The sequence below is a fragment of the Poecilia reticulata genome, chromosome 1, assembly GCF_904066995.2.
Source record: "Poecilia reticulata chromosome 1, P_reticulata-male-v2, whole genome shotgun sequence".
Classification (NCBI taxonomy): Eukaryota; Metazoa; Chordata; class Actinopteri; order Cyprinodontiformes; family Poeciliidae; genus Poecilia; species Poecilia reticulata.
Window position 1 is genome coordinate 13539570 of NC_088830.1, and position 25700 is coordinate 13565269.

At 39.1% G+C, this 25700-nt stretch overlaps 1 long non-coding RNA gene across 5 annotated transcripts; it reads left to right on the plus strand.

Annotated features, from left to right (window-relative positions):
* The first annotated feature begins 280 nt into the window (after positions 1-280).
* Positions 281-25700, plus strand: LOC103464850 (uncharacterized). Of its 5 annotated transcripts, none has more exons than XR_014087399.1 (6): positions 281-449; positions 3255-3457; positions 4750-4886; positions 6894-7174; positions 22415-23248; positions 24177-25700. It is a non-coding gene; the product is annotated as an uncharacterized LOC103464850 (long non-coding RNA). The 5 variants fall into 5 exon arrangements; XR_014087401.1 differs by having other exon boundaries at positions 288-449; positions 22415-22829; positions 22936-25700; XR_533718.3 differs by lacking the exons at positions 22415-23248; positions 24177-25700 and adding an exon at positions 5742-5776 and having other exon boundaries at positions 292-449; positions 6894-7567.

Here is a 25700-nt window from a genome sequence, read left to right on the forward strand (position 1 = left end):
ATGTCACTCCTAAAAAGCCACTGTACCTATAGGCAGTACAGAGAGCAACTTAAATTAGCCTCCATGCAGAAAGTAAAATAAATGTCCCAGATGGCTATTTAACATTAGTTTTGTCTAGATACTTTTCTAAATAACATGAGCTCCTTTTCTGATGTATGTGTACGTGCACACAAATTGTGCAGTCACATTTGTTTCATATTGAGAATAGTTCATTAGCAGTTTATTAGGAGCATTCCAGTTATAAGGAAAAATCATTCTAGCAAATACCTGTTAATATTTATTTGGTTGAGTCTGATGTGAATGCGGTTGTGGAGTGCGCCACAAGGGGGCAGTGTAGTGTGAAGGAAGTAGGTCCGCCATCAGAAGGGAACCTTCTTGTGAACGGTGTTGCGGCTGCGTCAAACCAGAACACGCTGCTTCTCGTCTCATCTCTTCCACGGTTTATGCAGGTAATTTTTCATAAAATGCGTGCAAAATCACATATAGTAGGACTGTATAATTTCGGTGTTTTATAGCCAATTTATGTGTGGTTTTTTTAAAGTTTAGCCATGTTAGCAGAACGGTTAGGCTGTGCTTGTGAGAAGCAGACACTAGGCTATGTAATGGCGACGCTCCACCCCCACTAAACTCCAATGCCAATAGCTATGAATCTAGGCATAGTGCTGTTTTAAAGTTCAGGTTATCTATGTTCTAATAGGAACATTAAGCAGGAAATCTGCACTAAAGTGAAAATAGACGACATTTAGAGGTAAATTTTGGTCTTTTTCTCCTCCTTGCACATGTGTGCCAGACTTGTTCCAACTTTCAAAATCAGAGCTCTTTTTAACAGCTAAAGACAATGCGAGTAGTAGGAAATCCTAAGAGAATCAGAAAAATTTAAAACACAGTTTTAGGGTTTACATGTAGATATGTCCGAACTAGTTGTTTTTTGTTTTCAACAAAAAAATTTTTTGGCAAATCTAGAAATATATTTATTATGGGCCTAAATCTAAACTAATGAAGCGCTGTCTGTGAAACAGATTCATGTAATGCACGTGAAGAATGTTCATCACAATACCCTTGTCTTGTGTGAAAAAGTTTCCCCCATTACAGGTTCATTCTGTTTTAGCTTTTTATTTTTACTTTAATTTTTCAGTTCATCAAACAAATTGCAATAGTAGACAAAGAAATTACAAATATTTCTTGTGGGGAAAAATTGATCTAAACCAACTTGGCCTTGTGTGGAAAAAGTAGCTGTCCCACCGCTGTCAAATCACGACTTAAACTAATTATTTACAGTTTCAGATAACGCCTGAGTACAAGAAGTCCAAAAGCAAACATAAAGCCCCAAATCTTAGGAAATTCAAGAACAGATGAGAAACAATCAATGCGATTTTTTTTTAATCTGTTTTTTATAGAAGGGTGAAGTGAGTTGGTAATAAATGTGTTTTCGCTCTATTACTTCTGAATTCTAAGTAAATAATTTTTAGGGTATATGAAGGTTTTTCAATTTCCTTTTTTGCGTGTTTGTTGGATGATTCACAGCTGCTGGGAAGTTAAATTCCCTGTCTGGAAACAGCATAGCTGGCAATTAATTTGCAAATCCCCATCCATAATGTCAGGGACTGCTGTTCCAGGAATGTGGGATTTTGCTGGAAGGTTCCCCGGGCATTTTCTCAAAAGGTCACTTGAGCTGTTCCCTGTTCACTTCTACTGTATTACTTACAGAGTATGATTTTTTTTAATCCCCCACCTATAAATTCAATACTATTGGAGCCTGATGGGTGATCTGAGCACCATAGCACGACGGTAATCAGATGTAATCTATTGGTTGTGGTATTTTAGAGATGGTGCACTGGAAAAGTATACTAAGCAAGAAAAGTTGGGACATTTGCATAAGAGAGAAAGAAATTGGTGAGAAAAACAGCCTGATGGTACTCTCATTTACACACACCTCATATGACCCTCTACCACTACTGATGTCTCGTATTTTCTTTATAAAATGTTGTAAAAAAAAAAATAATTGAGAAAGAACAGAAATGAAGCATAATACATATAATTTGTGAAGATAAAATAATCTTAGTCTCATAATAATACATGATGTTAGAAAGAACCATAAATGAAAAAACAGGGTGTTTTGTTACATCATTAGAAATGATATATTTAACATTTTTCTTACAGGCTGTGGGGTAGGATTGCCTTGAGAAATTGTACGCTCTAAATATCTGTCTGGATAATGATAAACATGGTGCGACTCTACAAAGACGTGCTGCCATATTTAGTTAGTCTAAGATGCTACTAATTACACATAAATGATTTAGCCTCTGTGTGAAATTAGTGGCCTTTAGCTCATCAGTGATCCAAAACAATCCTACAAATTATGGTCGTAAATTCTAATCAGTGAAATGTAAAGTTTGATTGATTACAGGATGATACTGACTGAAATATAAGTGGATTTAAGTATCTGCAGTCAAGCCAAAAATGAGTTATAGTCTTGGCAATTAAGGTTTCATTCAAGCAACAGTGTAAAAGTAGTATCAGTAAAAAAAATAAAAAAAATTCTTCTCATTCAGAATTAAAAAAAAGAAAATAAAATTACATCCTATGTTTTTACCTTTCTTAATTTCTGCATAATATTTGTACCACAAACAATATTGAAGATTCAACAAACATGACCAAACTCAATGTACAGAACTAAGGGGGTTACAAGGCATGCAAAATTTAAGTCCAGTGATTCATGATGGGCCACCAACCGCTCCAAAAACTTCCAGACTCCCAAGGATGATTGCAGACTCACTGGTTGTTCATAAGGAGCTGTAGACATCTTTAGAGGATGATCCAAGAAACCACTTGGTCCGACAAGGAATCTTGAAAAGCAGATTGTGTGATTCTGAAACTTGGTTCTATACTGAAATGGGTTGTCTTTCTGTGCACCTTACCAACAGTGTGACAAAATGCAAAACTTTTTTTTTTTTTTTTTACAGGATTTCCTCTAAAATAGTTTATGTCCCCTGTCTAAACACTATGCAATCTGTTCTTCCAAAATGTCAGCAAAGTGCTACATCAGTTTGACTTCATACGTCTGGTGAAGCTTTCAGATAAAGACTGATGAATATCCAACAATTTCCTTAAATACTGTAGAACCTTCCAATGACTTTTAGTAAATGGCAGACCAAACAGAAAGCTTAGCATATACAGACAAGTTTTCGTCGTTGCTGCATATGAGCAACACATCTGAATGTTTTTATGCAAGCGTGTGGTGTTCTTCTTTTCAGACTGGAGACTGAACATGTGGGGTTGGCCTCATAAATGTCAACGTTTGTGCACGTGAATGGGTACGCTCAGAAGTAATTGGTTTGGTCTGCAGAATCACCGGCGGAACAGCAGAGGACAGGAGAAGAGGGTGAGAGAGGAGGAAGAGAGCCGGCGCTTTGCTTCAGCTCATTAACCAACGCCTGTTAGCTTGGAAATAAATTGGGTGAGATTCTGCCACTGGAAAGGCTTATTAGTTCATTTTTCTCCTCCGACCCCGGCTGATCCTTCGTAGGTGTAGTGAGGCACGGCCTCGCTCCCACTCTGTCTCACTTACGCACGGTCCATATGAGTCCGAGCACACGTACATTAAAAACCAGCGGCCCATGGGCCCCGAGCAGATGTAAATGAGACAGGTGTCAAATGACTTGAAACCTGCTGCAACTCAAATGTCACCTAGACTTACTGCAGCTCTGCCTGGAGGACTTTCAGCTTATGGCTGAGACTCCTTACAGATTGCTGACTGAATACGTCAAATATTAGAGAAACCTGACACAAGATTCGGAAGTAAAACAGCATTGTAGCCAGTGGTGGTTCTGGGATGAGTGTCCTCCGGGTTGAGCCTCTTTTTCCGGCACCCAAAAAGATGCCGAAAATTTTATAAGCAGAAAAAAGCTCTTCCACTGCATAGAAATAGTCGAAAACCTATAAAGGGTGCAGCTGACAAATAATTTACTGTAGATTTTTTTATCTGGGTCAAATGCGTCTGCCCCTACTAATGTTGCTCTGAGCAACTGCCCATGTATCTCATATCAATAGCCAATACATGTACAGACATATTCAATAAGTTATAATATGTATTCTGTCAGAATAAAAGTATGTTTTGAAAAAAAAATTAAGCAGGTATTAAACCTACTTTTTGTAAAAGCAACAGTATGTAACTTTTATAGATATTTTTTTTAATATATATTTGTTAAAACTGTCACCATGTTGTGACAGTACGTCATATTAATCTTGCCTTTCCATTGAGATAAAGTAAGAAAGGCACTGGAAGAATTGGAGAAATATTTATCAAAATATTTAATGTGAAAAATAACAGTTTACTCAAAATTGTGGAGAAAGAAAGTTGCATCTAATTCCAATTATTTTATGTCTAGCGATTTTATAAATATACATATATTATGAAAGAAAGTAATACTGGCATAAAGGGCACATTTTCAAAACACAAAAAATATTTTCATAGCTGCACACCACAGTATATCTAAAAAATGCACACTGCTGTTAAAAACCAGTATTGTGAGTCTGCCAGATATAACAAGATGCACAGGGGAAGGTACAACATTTCTCCATTTGTAGATATCGACTCTGAAAACCTTATGGTTTTGCAGTCCTTTCCTAACTGAGAGACGCAAACAACTTTGTTCAACGATTTTTGAAAATGTATTTTTAACGATTGTAGATGTATGTCTTCTTGTTTCATGTCACCAGACCAGAATCTGTGATTTCTTCATTCTACAGGTTTGGATGTAATCAGGTCTGGGCGTGAATAGTAAAATTCATCTCATCTTTGTCTGATACTTTTTGAAACCCGACATGTCAGCTGAAGAGGTCAGCAGAGCAAAGAGACGTCGTCAGTGCTAGCTCAAAATCCAACGGTTGGTTCACACTACAGCATCAAAATGTGCTTGTTATCCTGCTGAAAGTGTCAATTCAAAATAATGGGTTTGCTTGAGGCATCATTTGTCTTCCCCGGGGTTCCTGTGCCAATAGTAAATGTTGCTGGCATCATTATAGGATGCATCGTAAAAGCAGAAATCTGGAACTTGGCTCTCTTGCTGGAGCGAGCCCTTCTTTCAGTTGTTAGTATTATTAACATGCTGTTGAGAATGGAGGCTGAACACTTAACCAGACTGAAAGGGCTGCTGTCATCCTGACTAAAAGCCCTTCCATTTGGCAAAGAGCACAGAAGAGAAGAGGATTTTTCAAAATGGGTACTTTCTGCAGTAATTCACTAGAGTATGTGTTTATCAGAGAAATTACCCCACGGCCATGGAAAAACACAGACAAACTTCACTGCCAGACTTCATCAGGCTCCTGATTAAATAAGCTTGTCAATACGTACTGTACGTCAGTGTGAACTCTATCCCTCATCATGTTACGAGAGGCAACAACATGCATTAAGGGACAAACTGCAAGCATGAATGCACTGGTTAACTGAAAGACAAGTGTCGGGTTCACATTAAAATGTTCAATCTGCGTGCCAGTGTACATGGAAGAATGGACATGATACAAGCTTTATGCACAGATGCACAGGCGTATTAATGGTCAATGTTTTGGGGCAGTCATAAAATGGCTTGTCATGCCCAACCCCCGCTGCTCCTCCTTTTCCTAATAACATCATTCATCAGAAAGTGTCAGCGCTGAGATATGGGTCGATAAACAATTTGGTGCAACATGGCTAATGGCAACCGGAGTAATTTAATATTTTCTCATGCTTATAAATCCCACAGATTCCCACATACTTTCTGAAGCTCTTCCTCTGAAGGTAATGTTGTTCTTTGAAGATGCAGAATCGGTGTATTTCGTAGAGCTTACAACCTAGATTTCTACTTTAGCTATTAAAATAACAAAAAAAACAAAACCTGAATTACAAACTTTTTTATGTGAAACTGATGCACCAAAGAGAAACTGTGAGGCATATCAAGAGTCATTTCAACCATTTACATAACAAATCATCCTTTGGATCTTAGGAATTCCCTTTGTTGATGTAAAAATGTAATAAAAATTTATTTGTAATTTGTTTTTACCTTGTTTTTAAAATCCTGCAAAGGAATTGGGTACAAATTTGTCACAGCTGTGTTGGAAACAAAGAGCCTAAAAGTCCAATTTGAAGTAGTGTGTGCTAAATTATGTGCAGAAGTAATGGCGACTCATCCTGTGAGGTTAGTCTTTTTGTGCCTGGACACAAAAATATTGATATTTCTGAGTTAATGGAGTTGTAACAACATTTTCCTAAAGAGGATGCGGTAGAGGATTGAAAATAAATGAAAAAGCAGATGAAGTTCCAGAGGAAAATTATCAAAGATATTCAGAGAGCCTGTCTGACTTGTTTTTGCAATTGCTGTTTTAAGAATCATTGCAGCTGCTTTGTGCTGTATGACCATTTATTCATGTAAAAAAATAACTTGGAGAAATCTTCAAATTCCTGTAAATATAATTGTGTCCATGATGAGCCTTTCTTAACTTCTGGCTGCAATTGTATGCCCACACCAAAAGCAATCGGACCAGATTTTAAAAGTGTCCCTGATTGTGAATGGCATTGTGGCTTTTTATTACCCAAGTTGAGGTTTAATGGATTTCTGTGGTGTTATTGTTCTGTGTTATTCTTAATGCGCCATGCACGCAGTATTGTTTCGTTGTGCTTGATTCTCTCTGGCTCCCAGCTGTCTTATGTGGGATACCCTTCAAAAAGAATGATGTGCAAAGTTGTAGACATAAACCACCATGGATTTAAAGAGGCCAAATTAGCCAAGAGCATCCAAATTTGTGGGGTTGTTGGATTAAACACTAATGCCAAACTGCTACGGGAGAGGGTTAGCGGTTGAATTACTCATGCGTACAAAATTTAATCTGTGTGTGTTTGTGTGTATCTGTTTATACAGATTTCTGCCAGAAGCATGACTAGCTGTCATTTCCATTCTCGAGCCTGCTGTGCTACAAGGTTGCCCCATGCAGATCGCTCATGTTTGATAAAAGCAGCGAAATGTTTCCTCATCAGAGGAAATATATTACCCGTTCTGCATCAAACAAAGAGCGAAGGCTGCGTTCCAGGCTCAGTTGATCTTGAACTGGCCGCCTCTCTTGTCTTTCTGTGTCACCTCTCCTGAGTGACGTGCAGCCTGACTGGACATGGCACCGTCGTCTGACTGGAACCAAATGAGCCGTGAGTAATGGCAGAGGACGCGGAGCCCATTGGCTAATTGTCCTGAATAATGAGGCTGGTTCTCCTTTCTGATTGGTGTTGGAGGTGGGAGGTTAGCTCTCGGCACGTCTATCTGAAGCGAACAGTGCAATGTCACTAAAACGGATTTGTCAGATGACTGCCGGGGTGACAAAAAGTCAAGCATTCATTTTCTTTTCCTCGACACGAGGTCTATGTTGCAGCACTTGAGCCCTTTGTAGCCTGTTCCTTTAAATCTCTATAGGACATGAAACTCCTGAAGCCTACTGAGATGAACCTGCACATTGAATTGTTAAATGAACTACATGCTCACATAAACAAAGTACTATTTATGTATCTTGTCTAATCTATCTAAAATTAAAAGCAGATCAGAAAGCTTGTTGTTTTTTGACTTTAGATGTGTTTATGCCCTTGTAGTTCTCTGCTTGCTTCTCGTGCAGCAGCCAGCTGCTGCATGGCATAAGGAACATGCACCAGATTGCTTTGGAAAGTGACTCCCACTAATTGACCAAAGCTAATGAGAGGGAAAGTTGTTTTGGGGATTAAAGCTTTATGATTGGTTTTAGGTTCATCTGCGCATCATATGTTGTGATATATGCAGTACAGACCAAAAGTTTGGTCACACCTTTTCATTCAAAGAGTTTTCTTCATTTTCATGACTATGAAAATTGTAGATTCACACTGAAGGCATCAAAACTATGAATTAACACATGTGGAATTATATACTTAACAAAAAGGTGTGAAACAACTGAAAATATGTCTTATATTCTAGGTTCTTCAAAGTGGCCACCTTTGTCTTTGATTACTGCTTCACACACTCTTGGCATTCTCTTGATAAGCTTCAAGCGGTAGTCACCTGAAATGGTCTTCCAACAGTCTTGAAGGAGTTCTCAGAGATGCTTAGCACTTGTTGGCCCTTTTGATTTCACTCTGCGGTCCAGCTCACCCCAAACCATCTCGATTGGGTTCAGGTCGGGTGACTGTGGAGGCCAGGTCATCTGGCGCAGCAACCCCTCACTCTCCTTCTTGGTCAAATAGCCCTTACACAGCCTGGAGGTGTGTTTGGGGTCATTGTCCTGTTGAAAAATAAATGATGGTCCAACTAAATGCAAACCGGATGGAATAGCATGCCGCTGCAAGATGCCGTGGTGGCCATGCTGGTTCAGTATGCCTTTAATTTTGAATAAATCCCCAACATGTCACCTGCAAAGCACCACCACATCATCACACCTCCTCCTCCATGCTTCACGGTGGGAACCAGGCATGCAGAGTCCATCCGTTCACCTTTTCTGTGTCGCATAAAGACACGGTGGTTGGAACCAAAGATCTCAAATTTGGACTCATCAGACCAAAGCACAGATTTCCACTGGTCTAATGTCCAATCCTTGTGTTCTTTAGCCCAAACAAGTCTCTTCTGCTTGTTGCCTGTCCTTAGTTAGCAGTGGTTTCCTAGGAGCTATTCTAGCATGAAGGCTTGATTCACACAGTCTCCTCTTAACAGTTGCTGCAGAGATTTGTCTGCTGCTAGAACTCTGTGGCATTGACCTGGTCTCTAATCTGAGCTGCTGTTAACTTGCGATTTCTGAGGCTGGTGACTCGGATGAAATTATCCTCCACAAACTCTTGGTCTTCCTTTCCTGGGGGGGTCCTGATGTGAGCCAGATTCTTTGTAGCGCTTGATGGATTTTGCGACTGCACATGGGGACATTTTCAAAGTTTTCCCAATTTTCTGTTTCTGTTTTGCTTTCCCAATTTTTCAGAGTGGCATATTTTCAGTTGTTTTACACTTTTTGTCTAGTACATATTTCCACATGTGTTAATTCATAATTTTGATGCCTTAAGTGTGAATCTACAATGTCAATAGTCGTGAAAATAAAGGAAAGTCATTGAATGAGTAGTTATGCCCAAACCTTTGGTCTGTACTCAGTATGTATAGGTGACTTATGAGATAGATATTTGACTGGGAAACAAAACTGTAAAAAAGCTAGAACAAATATGTATGTAACAAGATACAGAACCTTTTATTTTTCACTATTTGCATCTTGGGGTGTGTGTTTTGGGTTTTGCTATTATTTGTGTTCCTTAGTTCTTTCTGTTATTCCTGCTTTCTTTCCATTTTTACTGTACTTCATCCCTAGTGATTCCAGTTATATTTATTTCTCATGTCTAGACATTTTCATAGTTGCTCTAGTTTTTATTGCATTTCTTATGTCTAGTTATTTTGTTACGTTCATTTCTTGATCCCCAGCCTTCCAGCCGTTGCCTATTCAAAATTTAATTTGAAAAAAAAAATATATAAATTCTTTTTATATTAAAAAAACCCTATTTAATTTTGATTATTGTAACTGATCTGACACTGAAAAAGTGAGAAAAATGTTATGAGCTCTTTAGAATCAGATGATCAGGACGATGATTATTGTTCTCATTTATTCTGACACGTACTCCACGTGTTACCTGGTTAATGCTTTTAACTCATATTTACAGCATTCGCCTGAGCAATGTGCAAGTGATGTGTCTGACATTTTCCCTAAATATTCCTGAGTTGTGGTTCTCAACTCATTCAGTGCCTTAAATACAAGGGTGCTGTGTATAATTCTTTCATTTTATCACCTGCATTAGTTTCTTGTAATAGATGTATTCATTAAATTGGAGGGACACTGGAGAATAACTTTGTGTTCTTGGCACTAAAACTGGACACTAATGTTAGCGAAAATGGAAGGATCTAGGGTTTAGTGTTTAAATCTAAAATCCAAAGTACCCGAGGCCAATTGACATCCTGGAGTCCAGCTCTGTCGGGTCAGATTTTGATCAGATGTCACATAAATCAATTCTGTAAATCACTGGAAGTGGTTGAAAGTCGATGTATGGGACTACTGAATTTTATTTATAGAATCCAATAAGAAGTGTGGGTTATTACCAAGCATGTTATCAACCAGCAACTAGTCAGCCAAACCTCATTATGTTCAATTACAGCTTTGTGGCAACATTCTCTCCCAATGTGTTTTAATGGATTCAGATGAAGTTATAAATAGGGTTAGGCAAATAAATGCCATCCCCGACATGAAGAGAAGGTGATAGTTAAAAAAAACCAACTAATTAAGGTTGTATATCTTTAACGGGTCACCAGTCCTGGTTCACTACCAGTAACCCATATTAGACACCCCCGCCTCGGACACTACACAGAAACAGAAGCAGGTAAATGTCTGGTGGGTCAGAGAACAGGATGTACCATGAGAACGAGTGCCAGTAATTCTACATCCTGCTGTGCCATTTCAATAAAGCAAGCTTGATTTTTACAGGAATATATTAAAGGGCTGCGACAGACTTGGCGACCTGTCCAGGGCCGTCTCTCGCCTGAAACGTTCGCTGGAGATGGGCACCAGCACCCCTCCTGACCCGGCTAGGGACAAGGGTGTACAGAAAATGGATGGATGGATATGTTAAAGGGCTTTGGACGTAGAAAGTCTACACACATCCCTGGTAAAATCTTTGCTTGTCTGTTCCTTTAATGTGACGTATGCACCATGCATTTCATCTGAAAAACAAATCTGTTAGAGGATTAAATAAACTCCTGTAACCTTGTTGCAACAGTAAGGACACTCTTAAACTAATACTTAATTGACTTCAACTTCATTGGTTTTGCTTTCAGTTCAAGCATTCGGCATTCTTATGACCGTAATCGTACCTGAAATAATGTCCAGCTATCCGTGAAGAAGTTTTAGGACATTTTGCTCAATTGTGTCTGTTGGCTACATAAGCCATAGCTGGCAGAAGGGTTATAAAGGATCGATATGATCTCATATAAAAGTATCAGTCAGGATGAGAATACAAAAAACATCCTCCACTTTTTATATCTTGGCACAGTGAAGAAATAAAAAGAAAAATATATTTTTAGACAACGGTGGCATCAATGGAACTGGATGCTTCTACATAATTAATAAAAGGTATAAGACTGAAACTGGTCAGGGAGACTGCCAAGATCCATACTGACATTTCTGGCCACTATTGATTCTGTTCTTCAATGGTCTCCTATATTTTTCTAATGTCTGATCTAAGTAAGAGGTGTACCTGCGAGAGGACAACCTTGTCATCCAGAGAAAACATCCAGGCCTGGCTAAGATCGGCCAAAACCTTGTGGATGAGACCCAACTGCACCGATTGGCTCAAAATAACCAAAGATTATACCGAAATCAAAATATGGATAAAACTTCACCATTCTAATGTCTGTCAGAAGGGTGAAGATGAAGAGTGACGATGACTGATTTCACTAGAAGAAAACTGAAGTTTTGTAAGAATTTAAATTCAACCTAATACCTGATAGGTTAACATAAGCGGGCAACAGATGTCCTCTCAATCTGAGGCATTTGGAGAACTTTGCAAGTCTTTACATATGGAACAGTCTAATAGTTAAAAGCTAGCAGACTTGAATAGTATTAAAATCTGTTTCCACAAAGTGTCACTTGTAGTTATACAACCAGGTTGTTGTCATGCTTTATCTGTTACATTTTTCAATTCGGCTTATTTTCTTTTCAGTTGAATAAAACGGCATATATGTCATATGAAAGGTTTATGACGGAGCAATATTATTTATGGTCTAATTCATTCGATATAGAGACAAAGGGTGTGTATATATTTTATATCCATTGTACTTGCGGTGTGTAAAATGTCGTGACTTTCATGTCCAATTTACTTTCCAATCCAAATCTAAGCCTCCGAGAGTAGACAATCCCACAAATGTTGAAATCGCCTCCTTTGTGTACCCTGTGGTTGATCATGTAAGGTACAGTTTTGTCTCTGGCAAAATCTCTCTCACCGTGCCTCTAATATTCAAGTCATATCATGCGACAAATCTAATAGTCAGACACTGCGCCGCCCCCACCCTCTCTGGTACTTCACACAGCCCACTCACGCTCTGCTCATCAAGCCCATTACACACAGACATAAACAGCAGCACACCTCTCTGTTCTGGCACCGTGCAGCACAGCAGGTTGCCTTCACTTGTCTGTCATTGCCTCCCCCGTGAACGTAATCAGAGCGGCAGCGGTATTACTCCATCAGCATCTGGGTTGAGTCTGCGAGCTCTCTCGGCCCCCAACTGAGCCGACCCACTGGTGCATGACTACACCAGGTGGGGGACAGCCACATGATGCCAGCACTGAAAAGAAGAGATTTTTTGACTCACTGCTAAATCTATATTTAGGGATATTTTTTGCCTTACATGTTGCTACAAGTGGAGCTGCTTTGCATTTTTTGCTCTCGGTTTTGACGAATATCCCTCCAAATGTGGATCGGGCGGGGGGCCTTGCTGAAATTCCTGTGAAGGCTAAATGGTCCTGATTTGTCTGAGAGACTAGCGTCGGATGCAGCCTCTTGCAAAATCCTGTGTGTCCATTGAATATTTCCACATTTTGTCATGTTACAACTTTAATGTATTACATTGGGATTTTATGTCATACGCCAACAGGAAGTAAGGCATATTTGTCAAGGAGAAGAGAACGTTGGATGTGGTTTTAAAAATATTTTCTAAATGAAAATGTGAAAAATGTTGCTAGCATTTATTATTATCACCCTTTTGTCTAACAGAGACTACTGGCTGCTTCTCTGATTTATTCCCTTCTTGTCCAGCCAGTCATTTAGGGTGGATGGCCATGTCTTGGCAGATGTGGAGCGGTGCCACACTCCTCCATGATCAAATGATGCATTGAATGTTGCTTTGTGTTCAGAGCTTTGAATACTGTTTTATACTCCTGCTTTAAAATCTCCATGGCTTTTCCCTTACCTGTTTTCTGGTCTTAACGATGACTTTCAGCTTCTTTCACGCTAAAGAATAGAAAATCTTTTGCATAAACATGCTAAATATTTAGCGTGTGGAACTGAATACTTCTTCAGTTCAATTACGTTTTGCTTGACACGAATCTCCAGTACAGTAATGGCACCTATCACTAATTCACCTAGGCAACCATCTTGCTTGATGAATAGTTGCCTGTTTTGTTTCACATTTTGGAGCTCTTGTCATTTTACAGAAATATAATAACTCTTAAAATCAGTTTCAGACAGTCTCCTTTTAATAAGAAATTATAAACGAATTTACCCGCCACATTTTATACTGAGACAGAAATCTGAACAGATGCTCACACTGCAGGCATTCGCCTCATTCATTCACTGTTGGTTAAAAAAAAAAACAAATGGAAAAAAAAACTAAAAACAGAAGTTAACCAGCCTTTAAATTGATAATTTCTTCAGTAGAAAGAATATTATTTGGGGAAATTAAAACTTTTATTAGGGGGTTTATCAGTAACATCTGTCAAAGCTTACACTTTTGTGTGGAGAGGAATGAATTGAACCTCACTTTTTTGTTATATACTGTGTATATTTATGTATACACTGTGTATATGTACATAGTGTTGCTCCAAATGGTTATTTAAGTGTCAAATGGTGTGTTGGTTTATTTCCAGTTAATTTATTGATCTCTTGGGATCGATTAAGAATTGTTTTAATTGAATTTGAACTGTAGTCTTTACAAATACAGTGTTTACTTTATGACCACTATACCCCTTTTTTTCTCTTGTGACAAGTCTTCACCAGCTTTTAGCTAAAAAAGATTTTTCAGTTTGCCGAGAGCTGGTGAAGATGAATGTTTAAAAACAACCTCCAATGTCACGCACAGAACAAGAAAATAAAGAAATACTGTCGGCCGTATATTCAGTGATGATGGATGGAACTTGAGCAAGTTTCATGCTAAATGATTTAGATACTCATAAGGCAGGGAAGATGGAATGGAAACTGGAGCAGAAGAAAATGTGCATCATGAAATGTAGCATGCATCTGAAAACGAACTCTGACTTTGACAATTTAAAACCATTTAAAGTTCAAATAGAAAACTTGTTGGCATGTAATTTTCATTTACTTTTCCATCATTCAGCAGCAGCCTTTTGCATTCAGTTCATGTTCTTTTGTTTTAACCAGCTTAGTAATTTCCAATATCTTCCTCCGCGCTCTCTAGTAAGTCTTGGGGGAAATAATTACTTTTTTCTTTTTTTTTTTAGCTGCTTACCACTTACCGATGATTGCTAGTTGCTAATTTCACTAGCTTGCGATTGAACAAGGGGCCATATTTAACAAGGCGGCTTCCATCTGGAGACGAAACGGAATTGAGCAAAAATATCAAAGCTAAGTTTGGAACAATTTAAAATGTGGTGAAGATCTGCATGAGGACCCATGTGCATGGTGCTGATGCATTATTGATGTTGAAACATTGAATAATGAGCAAGTGTAACACTGAGAGGGTGATAAGTGCAGTAAGAAAACAAAATAGGAAAAAGCGCAGCACATGTCGCTCATGCCTTATTCATTATCTTCAGCGTAAACAGGACAAGACCACCGTTTGTTTTAGGCTTCGGACGCAGCTGAAATCCAGAACTTACAGTCAGCACCTTGTTTCTGTTTTGTTTGCATTTGGAGCAGAGATTGCCTTTTATTAGTTTGGCAAAATATAGATTAGGAGAGGGTCCCATTTATAGTCATCTGATGGAGTAAAAATTCGTCTAAGATCCAACATGGTTGAAATGTTTTCTCAAAAAATAAAGATGCTAGGTTCATACGTACAGTAAGTTTTAGTCCCCTTAAAAAAATTCTTCTTACTTTGCTTTTTCTGTTGTGCTTTAATGTTTCAGATCATCAAAGAAAACTAAAAACTAGAACTGAATAATCAGACAGAACAAACCTGCCTGGTTCCATGTGAAAGGCTAATTGCTCTCTAAAGCTAATAACTGAAACTTGTACTCTCCCGTTTTATTTTCATAAATAGAAAAGATAAAGACCAATCTGTGTTTTTAATCGAGTCAAGCAATGGAAAGTTGACTGCTGTTTTTCAGGCTCGGGTTATAAATGTGGGGCCAATAAAAATGCAGAGGCATCACCTTGGCCAGGTCGAGCAGCAGGGGTGAGAAGGGTTTCCGTTACCAACACCGCCCTGTCGTCTTTGTGTGCAGCACCTGGAGGACAAACTGTGGTTTTTGCGACCAATATTTATAAGAAATTGCTATAATTAACAACACTTATGCATACAGAACGATGCTACAGTCTCATCACTTCTATTTTTCTTTCATTTGAACTTTCAACTGGCTTTCAATTAATTTAGTAATTTTAAATAACATTTTTTTTAAATGTCTCCCAACTTATTTTTTTACCTTCAAATTGCTTTTTTGTTTTCATTATTTTTTATTTTATTTTGTGGGGTGGCATTTTCATACAACTTTGCTTTAAATACACATTTGTTAGATACAAACCGAAATTCTCATATTTAACAAAGCAACCACGGTTTAAAATGCCTTAAGGCTGTGCTTCAGGAATTTGTATTAAAAAAAAGACACTTTGAGAAGAAACAGTGTCTGGTAAATATTTATATGGTTAAGAAAGTTTATTGAGGTCAAACAATAATTGGGCGGCCAGCAACCTCCCTCCAGCAGATGCCCCAACGTTCATCCCTCTGTAACACATTGCAAGTTTAATGAACACCAACAGTGCAGCAGAAACGACGCCTCCCTGAAAACAAACAAACCATTACATGTCGGTACAATACCAAAACTTTACTGGCAATGATAAAACATTTTAGGGTCTTACATCCTCCCTATAATTCAGTCATTAAGTTGTGATTGTTTTTATTATTTAGATGTTTAAAGATGTTCAGTGGCCTATCAGGCAAACATCCTCATTAGGAAGCACACAAGAATAACAGCTGCAAACAGCTGAATAGATTTTGGTTGATAGAGAGTCAATAGTGATGCCTTACTTTATGCGCCATGCAGCCGGAGTAACTCCTTCACAAAACAGGGAGAGTCAAACATTAACCAGATGAGATGCCTTTAATGGTGCGTTCACACCAAACGTGTTAGGCGTGTGTTAAGAAGCAATACGATTTTCTGTAACATTTAAGTTCTAGAATGTGTGTATGTGATCCTTTTGTTTGTGAAATGTTTGTTACCTTTTTGGGTGTGTCCTTGTAGCGGCCATCTTGGAACTTACTAAGGAGGAGGCCCGCCTCAAACCCAGCGCTTATATAGAAGGAGCCATGTTTGCTGGAGTTTGATTAGCTGGGCAGTTAATTGAGAAGGCGGGGACAACAGTATTTAAAGAGACTGCTGGCTGAAGCTTAAGAGCTGCCATTTTGTCTCGTGAGTGAATTATGCTGTGCTGAAGGCCTAATAAATCACTTTGTTTATGGTACAGCCAATTTTGCTGAGTTTTCCTTCCACACCACACCTCTCAGTGCAACAGCGTGTCAAAAACACGTGCGACACTTCAAGTTCGACACACTCTGAATGCAGACCCTTGACATTTTGCTCTACACCTAGCGTTTCGCGTGTCTGGTTTACGTTCAAAACCTACGTGGAGGCGCTTCAGGCGCGTCAGCTCTAGCCGCTGTTGTCCGTCGGACGCGCTTGACGCTTCAAACGGTTCAAATTGCGCCTCTCTAGACAGACGCTTGAAACGCTCCTCGACGGCCGTCGACATTCTTCCGCATAGACTTTGAATGTAAACCAGACGCTTTCTGTGCGAACACACCATAATAATTCCTGAAATTACAACAATTAGCAGTTGAAGACATGTTTTATCAGTCACAGTGTGTGTGGCATGTGTAATTCTCATAACTTGAATTGACCAATATTCAACAGTGACATTGTGGAGAACCCTCTATGTGAACCCACTCCAGCTTGTCAGTGGCATCTTCGATCCCTTGCCTCTGTGTGTCGGTATCACCTCAATGCCCACCTATTCACCCTGAAATAATTAGCTGGCCCCTCCTTGCTGGCATTCTGTGTGTCAATAGATTTATGATGATGAGGCCCGGGCTCAGATGATGCTGCCTGTTGTTTTTTTTATTTTTATTTTGTCTGGGTGTGTGCCAACAAAAAAAAGGGGAACACTGCTACCCTGCTAATGTGGGGACACAAGGTTATTTACTGCAGGCTGGAGCTGCGTCATGGATATGGAGATAGCCTAACGCTTGGGCAATAATTTATTAGGAGCTTGTGTGAGTTTGGTGTTTAGGAGGGTCTGTGTCTGTGTGTGTAGTTCACAGAACAGGCACATATTTCTGTCTTAAACTCAAGCTGGAAAGACATACTACCTTTAAACTCACTTATTTAACATTAGAAAATCAAGCATCAGTGAATCATGTTCTTATTCAGAGTAATAGAGGATGTAATGTGACTCATCCCTTCTCCATTTTTAGTACAATGTTGTGCAAATCAAGTGTCTACTGTTGTCAAAGAGAAATTGTTACTGGGATAAATTCATCAAACAGTTTTTGTCCCATTCGCACACAAATAAACTGTTAATCTGATCGGATTAAAGAAGCCACTAGTTACTTATCTGTCTTTTCTTCCCACAAGGGAGAAACAGACAGAAGTTGATGAGTCCTTTGCAGACAAGGACATTTCGAATGGTTGAGAGTGAAACAATCCAGTTGCTATGACCTCCTCACGCTGATCTGTGGGTCGTGAAATGTTGACTAGAGGTGGAAAGAGAAAAATGCCGCTCTCTGCTAAGAGTGCTTAAAGTGAACATGTAAAAATGTCTGGTTTTTTTTTTAGAAACGAGCTTTTGAAAACTCAAGTGCCTCTAGATAAACCTATTCTGTTTAAACTATTGAAGAGCTGTTACAAACTAAAATCCTCAGGCTAACATTTCATTTTTGCTGATTCTCAGGGTTTTTTTTTTTTGGGAGGAAATGAAGTATGATTTCAAAATATGGCGTGGGTTTGTCTTCTGGTGACTTGACCTCTGTCTGGGTTCATCTTATTAAACTGGAGATGTTGAGAAGGCTCTGGAAGACGGCTGTCCTCTTGTGACCTTCCTAACCTTTGGACTAGTTTGGCACCTAGCCTCACTGTTACTACTATTACTGCAAAGGAGTGATTTCTCTGGTATAGACACAAAGCTGGATAAAAAAAAAAATACTGCAGTTGTGCTCGTCTTCGATGGCGTTGGATTTTTTTTTTTTATCTGCTTGTCATTCACAAATGGAAAAAAAGAAGGACATTTTTGGGATCCCTCTTCTTAGCCTGGCAAAAAGGGTCAAAGATTTGATCACTAGTAAAATAGTTTTCATTTCCTGGTATAATTTGCTGATTATAGCTAAATCTTTAAAGCAGATTTTGAAAAGTGAAGAGAGAATAAGATTAACCTACAGTCTGTCTCCCTCTTCAAAATAGCACCTAATTGTATGCAAGTGTTTTCACTTTCAGAGAATCTTAAAAAACTATAGTATTATAATACTGAAAAATAAAATATATAGTTCGGAGATTTAAAAAATTTCCACATCTGCCGTAAATTGACCAATGGGAGAATTAGGAATTTTGGTGGTTTAGGGATTAGTATTAAAATTTATTATCTCTATGGTGATTTATTTATCTTACATTAAATAACCATCCAAGAGAAATGTTGCTCTCCTCCAAAGTACTGCCTTTTACCAGAGGAATCAAGAGGTCAACCAAATAGCAATGTTATTGGTTAGCCCATTTGACCTTAGCCACAAAACTTCAGAAGGTAATCAGAAATTCACTATATAGACCCTTAAATCAGTGTGTGTGTGTGTGTGTGTGTGTATGTGTATGTATTTTTTTTTTTATCTCAATAGATCCCTTGTTGAATCCCTCAAGGTCTAAACCAGGTAATTCCCTTCACACTGTCAGATTTCTTCAAAGCCCATCAAGCCCAAGACGTTTCAGAATAGCATGTGATCTACTGTAGTTTTGACTCGAATCAAGACAACCGCTGGGGGATATTTCTGTTTCTCTTTGATGTAACATGAAGATTAGCCTTAAATGAAAAAAAAAAGAACAAGTAAAGCAGGAGCTGAAGTGAAGATGATCACCAATTTGAGACACAGAAGAACCGAATTTACTTCAGTTAGTAATCTTGTCTAAAGTTTGTGTTTTTTTATTTAGATGTATCAGTGAGTTATTTAGTATAACCTGAGCCACCTATTGTTGTCATTCACTCAAAGAGGGTTTTGTATCCTGTATTTGACTGGTTGCCAGTGAGCTGTGACTGATATGAAAACACATCTGGTTTTCACAATGTGTTGAACATAAACAGATGTCTGCACTAAAATTGATTTTTGCTCTTTTGAGTTTTACACTAAAGATTGGGATGAAAATGTTAGAGATATATATTTAACTTAAGGAACATATGGAGTCATGTGAATTTTTTTTTTTACACTATTACATGTTAAGTTGTTTCAAAATAAATGTTCACATATTAATGTCTAAAATGTTTTCATTTCTATAAAACAGTGATTTAATTACAACTAGAATTTAAAAAAATGGCCTTACACATTAAACAAAAGATGGCAGCAAAAATGTAATGTGTCTCCATGTTGCCAGCTTATCAGTGGGCAACATGGAGACACTCTGGAAAGACAACCATGCATGAACGTACTCACATCTACAGAAGGGTAGAAGTGACAAAATAACCTACTTTTAATGCTTTAGGACCAGGCACTTAATGTTAATAGGAAAAGTGGAATATGGATTTTATGACCTTGTGGCTGCCTGGTGTTAACTTTATCGATGCGAACACACATTTATGAACAAACTTATCTTTGCTCTTACAAATTTGACAAAACTTCATATTTGTCAACGTCTAATATTTGTCATATTTGTAATAGTCACATAATTCAAAGTAAGACTATACATGCATAACAGCAAGACCAACTTTGTAGACAACAATAGTTTTACGCAGGATTTAATTTGAGCATGTAATATCTATTATTATGCTGAAACGATAGAAACGAAGTAAGGAGCACCAAATTAGACTAAGGTATGTGAAAGACTTGGAAAGAAAAGGAAGAATGGAAAAAGAAGAAAGTGTGGGGATATTCCATCGTAATCCTGTTGCTGTTGAATAATTTAAGTGTCTCCTTGCAGACATTAATTTCCTATCATCTACTTTGCCTCTAATTCACAAGGAGAATTAATGAGGATTGACACAGCTGCTCTTTCTTGTGCTGTAAAAAGCCAACACGAGGCGCTCGATAAGCGGGACGGAACAATGGGAACGCTGGTCATAGCCTAATCATTTATTTTACATTTAATTCAAGCCTTCATTAGCTTCCTGTAAAATGTATTAAATAATGTGGCGACGTGAATAATCTGCTGTAATAGTAATAATCGCAATTATCAAAGTATTAGAGATATGCCTCTCCTCTGTTTAATGGGTAAAAGCTAATTTACTCTAAATTGAATGAAGAATTTACCGTCATCTTTACCGCGCATTATCTTTTAAAAGGTCACCTCTGTGCTGGTAGAAGACATGTCGAGGACAGAGCCGTGCAACTGATAGGCAATCTGTTTCAGAGATTGATAGCTCACCGCTGCTATCAATGAAATGGCCATGCGGTTCTTAGCATTCTGTACGTCTTCATTGTTTTCTTCAAGGACATCAGCGCCTCACAGCAGTGTACAGAGCGACATTTTCCTATGATAGAGAGGGGAAAGTCGGAGAGAGGGTATGAGAAATAATAAAGGGTTGGTCCAAAGACGTATACGACTGTCAGGGATGTTTACACAGGAGGTATGAAAAACAGCGTTATAGCACCACAATGCTCTCAGGGTTTGCTCTCCCCGGGCAGGAAGGAGAGAAACGCAGACTGGGAGGAGAGACAGGGTGTGGCCTCACAGATCTATCATCTCCCCCGGCCAACTTCAATGGGCGAGAGGGAGAACCGTCCTGGGAGGACGTTCGGAAAACCAAAAACATGCAAAGTAATGCTCGGTAACGTTACACTTTGCTTTGGTGAAGCTGCTGTCAAACTGTTTCCCAAACTACCATCAGCTCGAGCATTTCTACAAGCACGAAATACAGTGCAGTTTCTGGACGGGTTGGGTCTTTGTCTCCGTAGCCCGCCATCTCACGTTAAATGACTGATCATCTAAAAATGACATTTCACTGTTGTCATATAATTATTAGCTCCATCAAGAAAGTAGGTCAGATTGTTTTATTGCTTGATTTTACTTGAAAGTGTGATTAGTAGCCAGAGGCTTTTTAATTGCTACTTGCTGAGGATGACGGCAGAAAAGGAGCCCCAAATAAGTTACTGCTCGAAAAAGTTTTCTATTGCTTTAATACATGTACAGGTGCCCGTGTGTTAAACCGATGCCTGCCGTTTACTGCTGAGCACAGGCTGACCAGGCTGCATAAATTGTGCAATTTTGTCCCACCGTTGAATCTTAGATCACTTTCATAAGTAAGAAATTTAACCCTTTCATGCATAGTGGTCACTACAGTGGACAGCTTTCTAAAAGCCATTTTCTTGTGCTTCTTGTGGATTTTTATGTTATAAATGCACACAGACCACTGAAGTGGACACTGATGTATCATAAAATACACCATCAACTACTGGCCATCAGCTGCAAATGCAAGAAATAATTTTTGTTAAATCCAATATGGCCGACAGACAAAAAAAGCACGCCAATTGACATCAGATAACCCCTAAAGCACAATACCACTGATGTATTTTTCAAATAACTTTGTATTTGGGGAAAATTACAATTGATCACCTAAAAAAAATAAAATAAATATTTTACAGTTTTTTTCTACCTTTTTTTAATGCCATCCATCCATCCATTTTCTTAACACCCTTGTACCTTAGTGGGGTCGGGAGGGTTGCTGGTGCCTATCTCCAGCTAACGTTCCAGGCGAGAGGCGGGGTCACCCTGGACAGGTCGCCAGTCTATTGCAGGGCAACACAGAGACACACAGGACACACAACAATGCACGCACACACTCACACCTAGGGACAATTTGGAGAGGCCAATTAACCTGACAGTCATGTTTTTGGACTGTGGGAGGAAACCGGAGTACCCGGAGAAAACCCACGCATGCACAGGGAGAACATGCAAACTCCATGCAGAAAGACCGGGGCCGGGAATCGAACCCAGAACCTTCTTACTGCAAGGCAAGAGCTCTACCAACTGCGCCACACTGTGCAGCCCTTTAAATTTAAATAATTCAAGGGTGTAACCATCATAGTTTTCTGAAACATTTTAATAAGAGCAAGTCATAAAATAATGCATTATTTTAGGTTGTTTATTACCCAAACATAATTCATCAAATGTCCCTCACATTTGCTGGTAAAATTTATTTTTATTTATGTATTTTTTTCCCAGTGTCCTGCTTTCTGAATGTGCATGAAGGTAAATCTTGATTTCTTTTTAGGCTGATTTATCCTCGTTTCTGAACAAACAAGTGCATTTCGGCGGCATCTCCTGCATTCCTGGACGCATTTCTTTTTCTGTCAGAGTGCCCTGGCACTTCTTTTCTTGCTTTGGCTGAGCAAATTTTCAACACTTCTTAAGGTAATTTAAATCCTTTTGCGTGGAAAAATGTGTCTGTGCCAGATGTGAAGTCAACAATCCTCTTGGCACCTGTGTGACGGCAGTTTAATTGAAATGTCAGCTGATACACTCCGAATCCACAGATTTTTAAATTTTTTTTAATTAATTTTTTATTTTTTTCTTGTCCCCAATGTCCTCATCTTGTCTCTGCTCTTCTCTGCTCCCGCTGCGCTGCCCTGAGTTACAACTTCATCTTTCCTGCGTAGCCGAGGACGGGAGGTGAAGCAATGCATCAGGTGAGGCACTCAATGCCGCACTCATTTGACCCCTCACCCCAACAATGGAGGCTGACCCTGAGCTGCTCCTCTAATTAATCATCTAACCTTCTCTTCATGCCACCAGCTGCCCTCTCCTCGCTTCCCACCCTGCCTTCTCAGCTGACCTGAGATGGCCTCCCCCCCACCCCCACCCAAAAAAGAGAAGAACTCTTCTGCTTCCCGTGCCCACGAGGGTTGAAGACAGTCACCCAAGATTCCGCATGACTGCAAGTATAAATCTGACGGAAGTAATTACCCATCATCCTCCAGGGGCCCGGAGCGCGCTTCCCGCCTCCTCTTCAACTTCGACGTAGTTCAACCTTTTTCCACTCAGATGGGAGGAGAGTTGTGGTGCGTGAGCGGGCAAAGTCGTACTTGGAGTTAATTGCCTCGGGCAGGTGAGGACATCAGTTCCAGAGTGTGCCCAGACAGATGGCTCTCTCAAGGAAGGTTCAATCAACTAATTGTGAAGTTCTGATAGGACTGTGGGGAGGTGCTGACCTAGAGCTGGGGCTCGGGGACACGAGGCGGCCCGAGGACTAAATTAAAGTAACATTTGTTTTATAAGCTCGTTTCCAAAATTTCCCATCTTCTGTTTCACCGTCTCATATTTCTGCAACTCTAAACGTCCCTGTGTTTGTGTGTGCAGACTTTTATTTGGAATTCCGAGATCAGGAATACCGCTTTCAGCTATGCATAAACACATGGACATACGGAGCCAAGGCCGCGCTCAAGCATTTGTCCTTGCTGCTGCCTCGAGCTGTGGCCTTAATTGCCACGGGAGTGGAAGGAGGTGTAAATAAAGTTGTTGACTGAGGTGAAAATTCCTCTGCAAAAAAAGAAAATGATTCCCATACTCGTAGGGTTCATGGACAGAAAGCAAATGCAAAACGGGTTGGTTTAAAGGGGCCAGTCAAAACAGTAAACTTTCAGAGACTTATATATACAGTTATATGTCAAAAAATTTGAATATTGCATAAAAGTGCAATATTTCTCGCCAGTCCTCTCAGAAAGTGAAAGTTATTTTACAAAAATTCGTTACACATTTTTTAAAATTTTATTTTATTAATTGTATTTTTTTTTTTTTTTTGCAGTTTTTGCTGATTATGGCTTACAAGCGAAGAACACGCAAAATTTAATGTCTCAGAAAATTAGAATAGCACATCAAAACAATAGAAAAAAGGATGCCAAGAACATATTTTTGACATTCAGTACTTGATTGAGCCTACTCTTGCATGCATGGTCATCAAAGCAACTTTTGGTACATTTGGCAGTGTGGGCAGGCGCCACGTTCTGCTGGAAAATAAAATCTGCATCTCCATACAGTTTGCTAACAGGGGGGGAGAATGAAGAGGTCTAGAATTTCCTGGTAGATGGCTGCGTCTACGGCATATGGCACACCAGACCATCACTGACTGTGGAAACTTCCCACTGGACTTCAAGCAACATGGATTTTATGCCTCTCTGCTCTTCCTCCAGGAAACAGGACTCTGGACGATTGTGCGACAGTCCCATTTCCTTCCTCCTTAGACCATGTAACATCCTCTGACGTTGTCTTTAGGTTCAGGAGAGGCTCAACATGGCATTTGTCTAGTATGTGTCTGTGCATGGTGGCTCTCCTGGAATGGATTTTACTTGACCATCCTATCATGGCTGCAGTTTTCCCAGTTGCTGATTCAAATTTTTCTACCACAGTTCTTCCTTGCACTCAACCTTCTGTAAATATGCTTGGATAGAGAACTCTCTAGCCTTGCCGTTGCCGTCTTATGTATTTCCGCTAATCTCGCTTTACAGCTCAGTATGTGCTTTCTTCCATTCACTTGGATTTTTCCAGTCGAATTTCAACTTGGTCAATCAGAAGAAGTTGTGAACGACCACATTGGTTTTCTGCACTACTTTAGAATTGTAGTCTGCCTGCAGCTTCAGCAGTGACAGCAGTGGAAGTGAACAAAGATGTTCAATCCATGTTGGTGCACGCTTCCAAATTTTTGGATTATCATCAACAGCAATTTCCAGTAAGCTGCTCTAAATCAAAGAATGAGCAACACTTTTGGTAAGACTTGAAGCTACCACTGCATTGTAGTTCTACAAAGAGCTAAATCTTGCTATTCCAGTTTTTGCAGCATTTAATAATGCTCATCACGCAATAGTCAAAAACAAATAGGACTTTTTACAGTCCTTAGATTTTAAATCTCCGCTACAATTTTTAGCTGCTGAACAGGCACCAGTAGCTTTCTAACAATGTCGCTTTTTGATCGTCGGCTTCTCTATTTCTGTGACTGGGAGAGAGCTGGATTCCTGCTCCAACCCAGCAAAGTTGATTGGCGATCGATCTCTCATGATGTGAGATTCTCCCACTTGCTAAACAGGAGGGGGGGAAATTCATTATGATTTAACATCAGCATTATAGATGTCACCAGCAACCTAATCAATCAAAAAGTTCAGTATTTGTAATTTTTTAAAATTTCCCCTCATTGAATCAATTTGTCGTGTGTCAAGAATGAAAAAGGATACAGTGAGTTCTCAAATCGATGCTGTAATGGAGAACACCGAAAAGATTGTTTTTTGTCAACTGAATATAACATTGGTTTATTAGCTTATCTTCAGATTGATATCTATTACAACACAAATGTACATCTTATAAAGGGCGGTGTGATCAATGTCCAACATTGCTATGTCAAATTAATCTAAAACCAAACTACTGAAATTGTTTATTACTTGGTAAAAAAAACAACATGTGAGGATGAGAGAAGTTGAGCTAATTTAGTCTGATTATGACACAACTGAGTTCAGTACAATGTAAAGCACTGTATAACTTGGCATGAAAATCAATTAAACATTTGTTTCCCA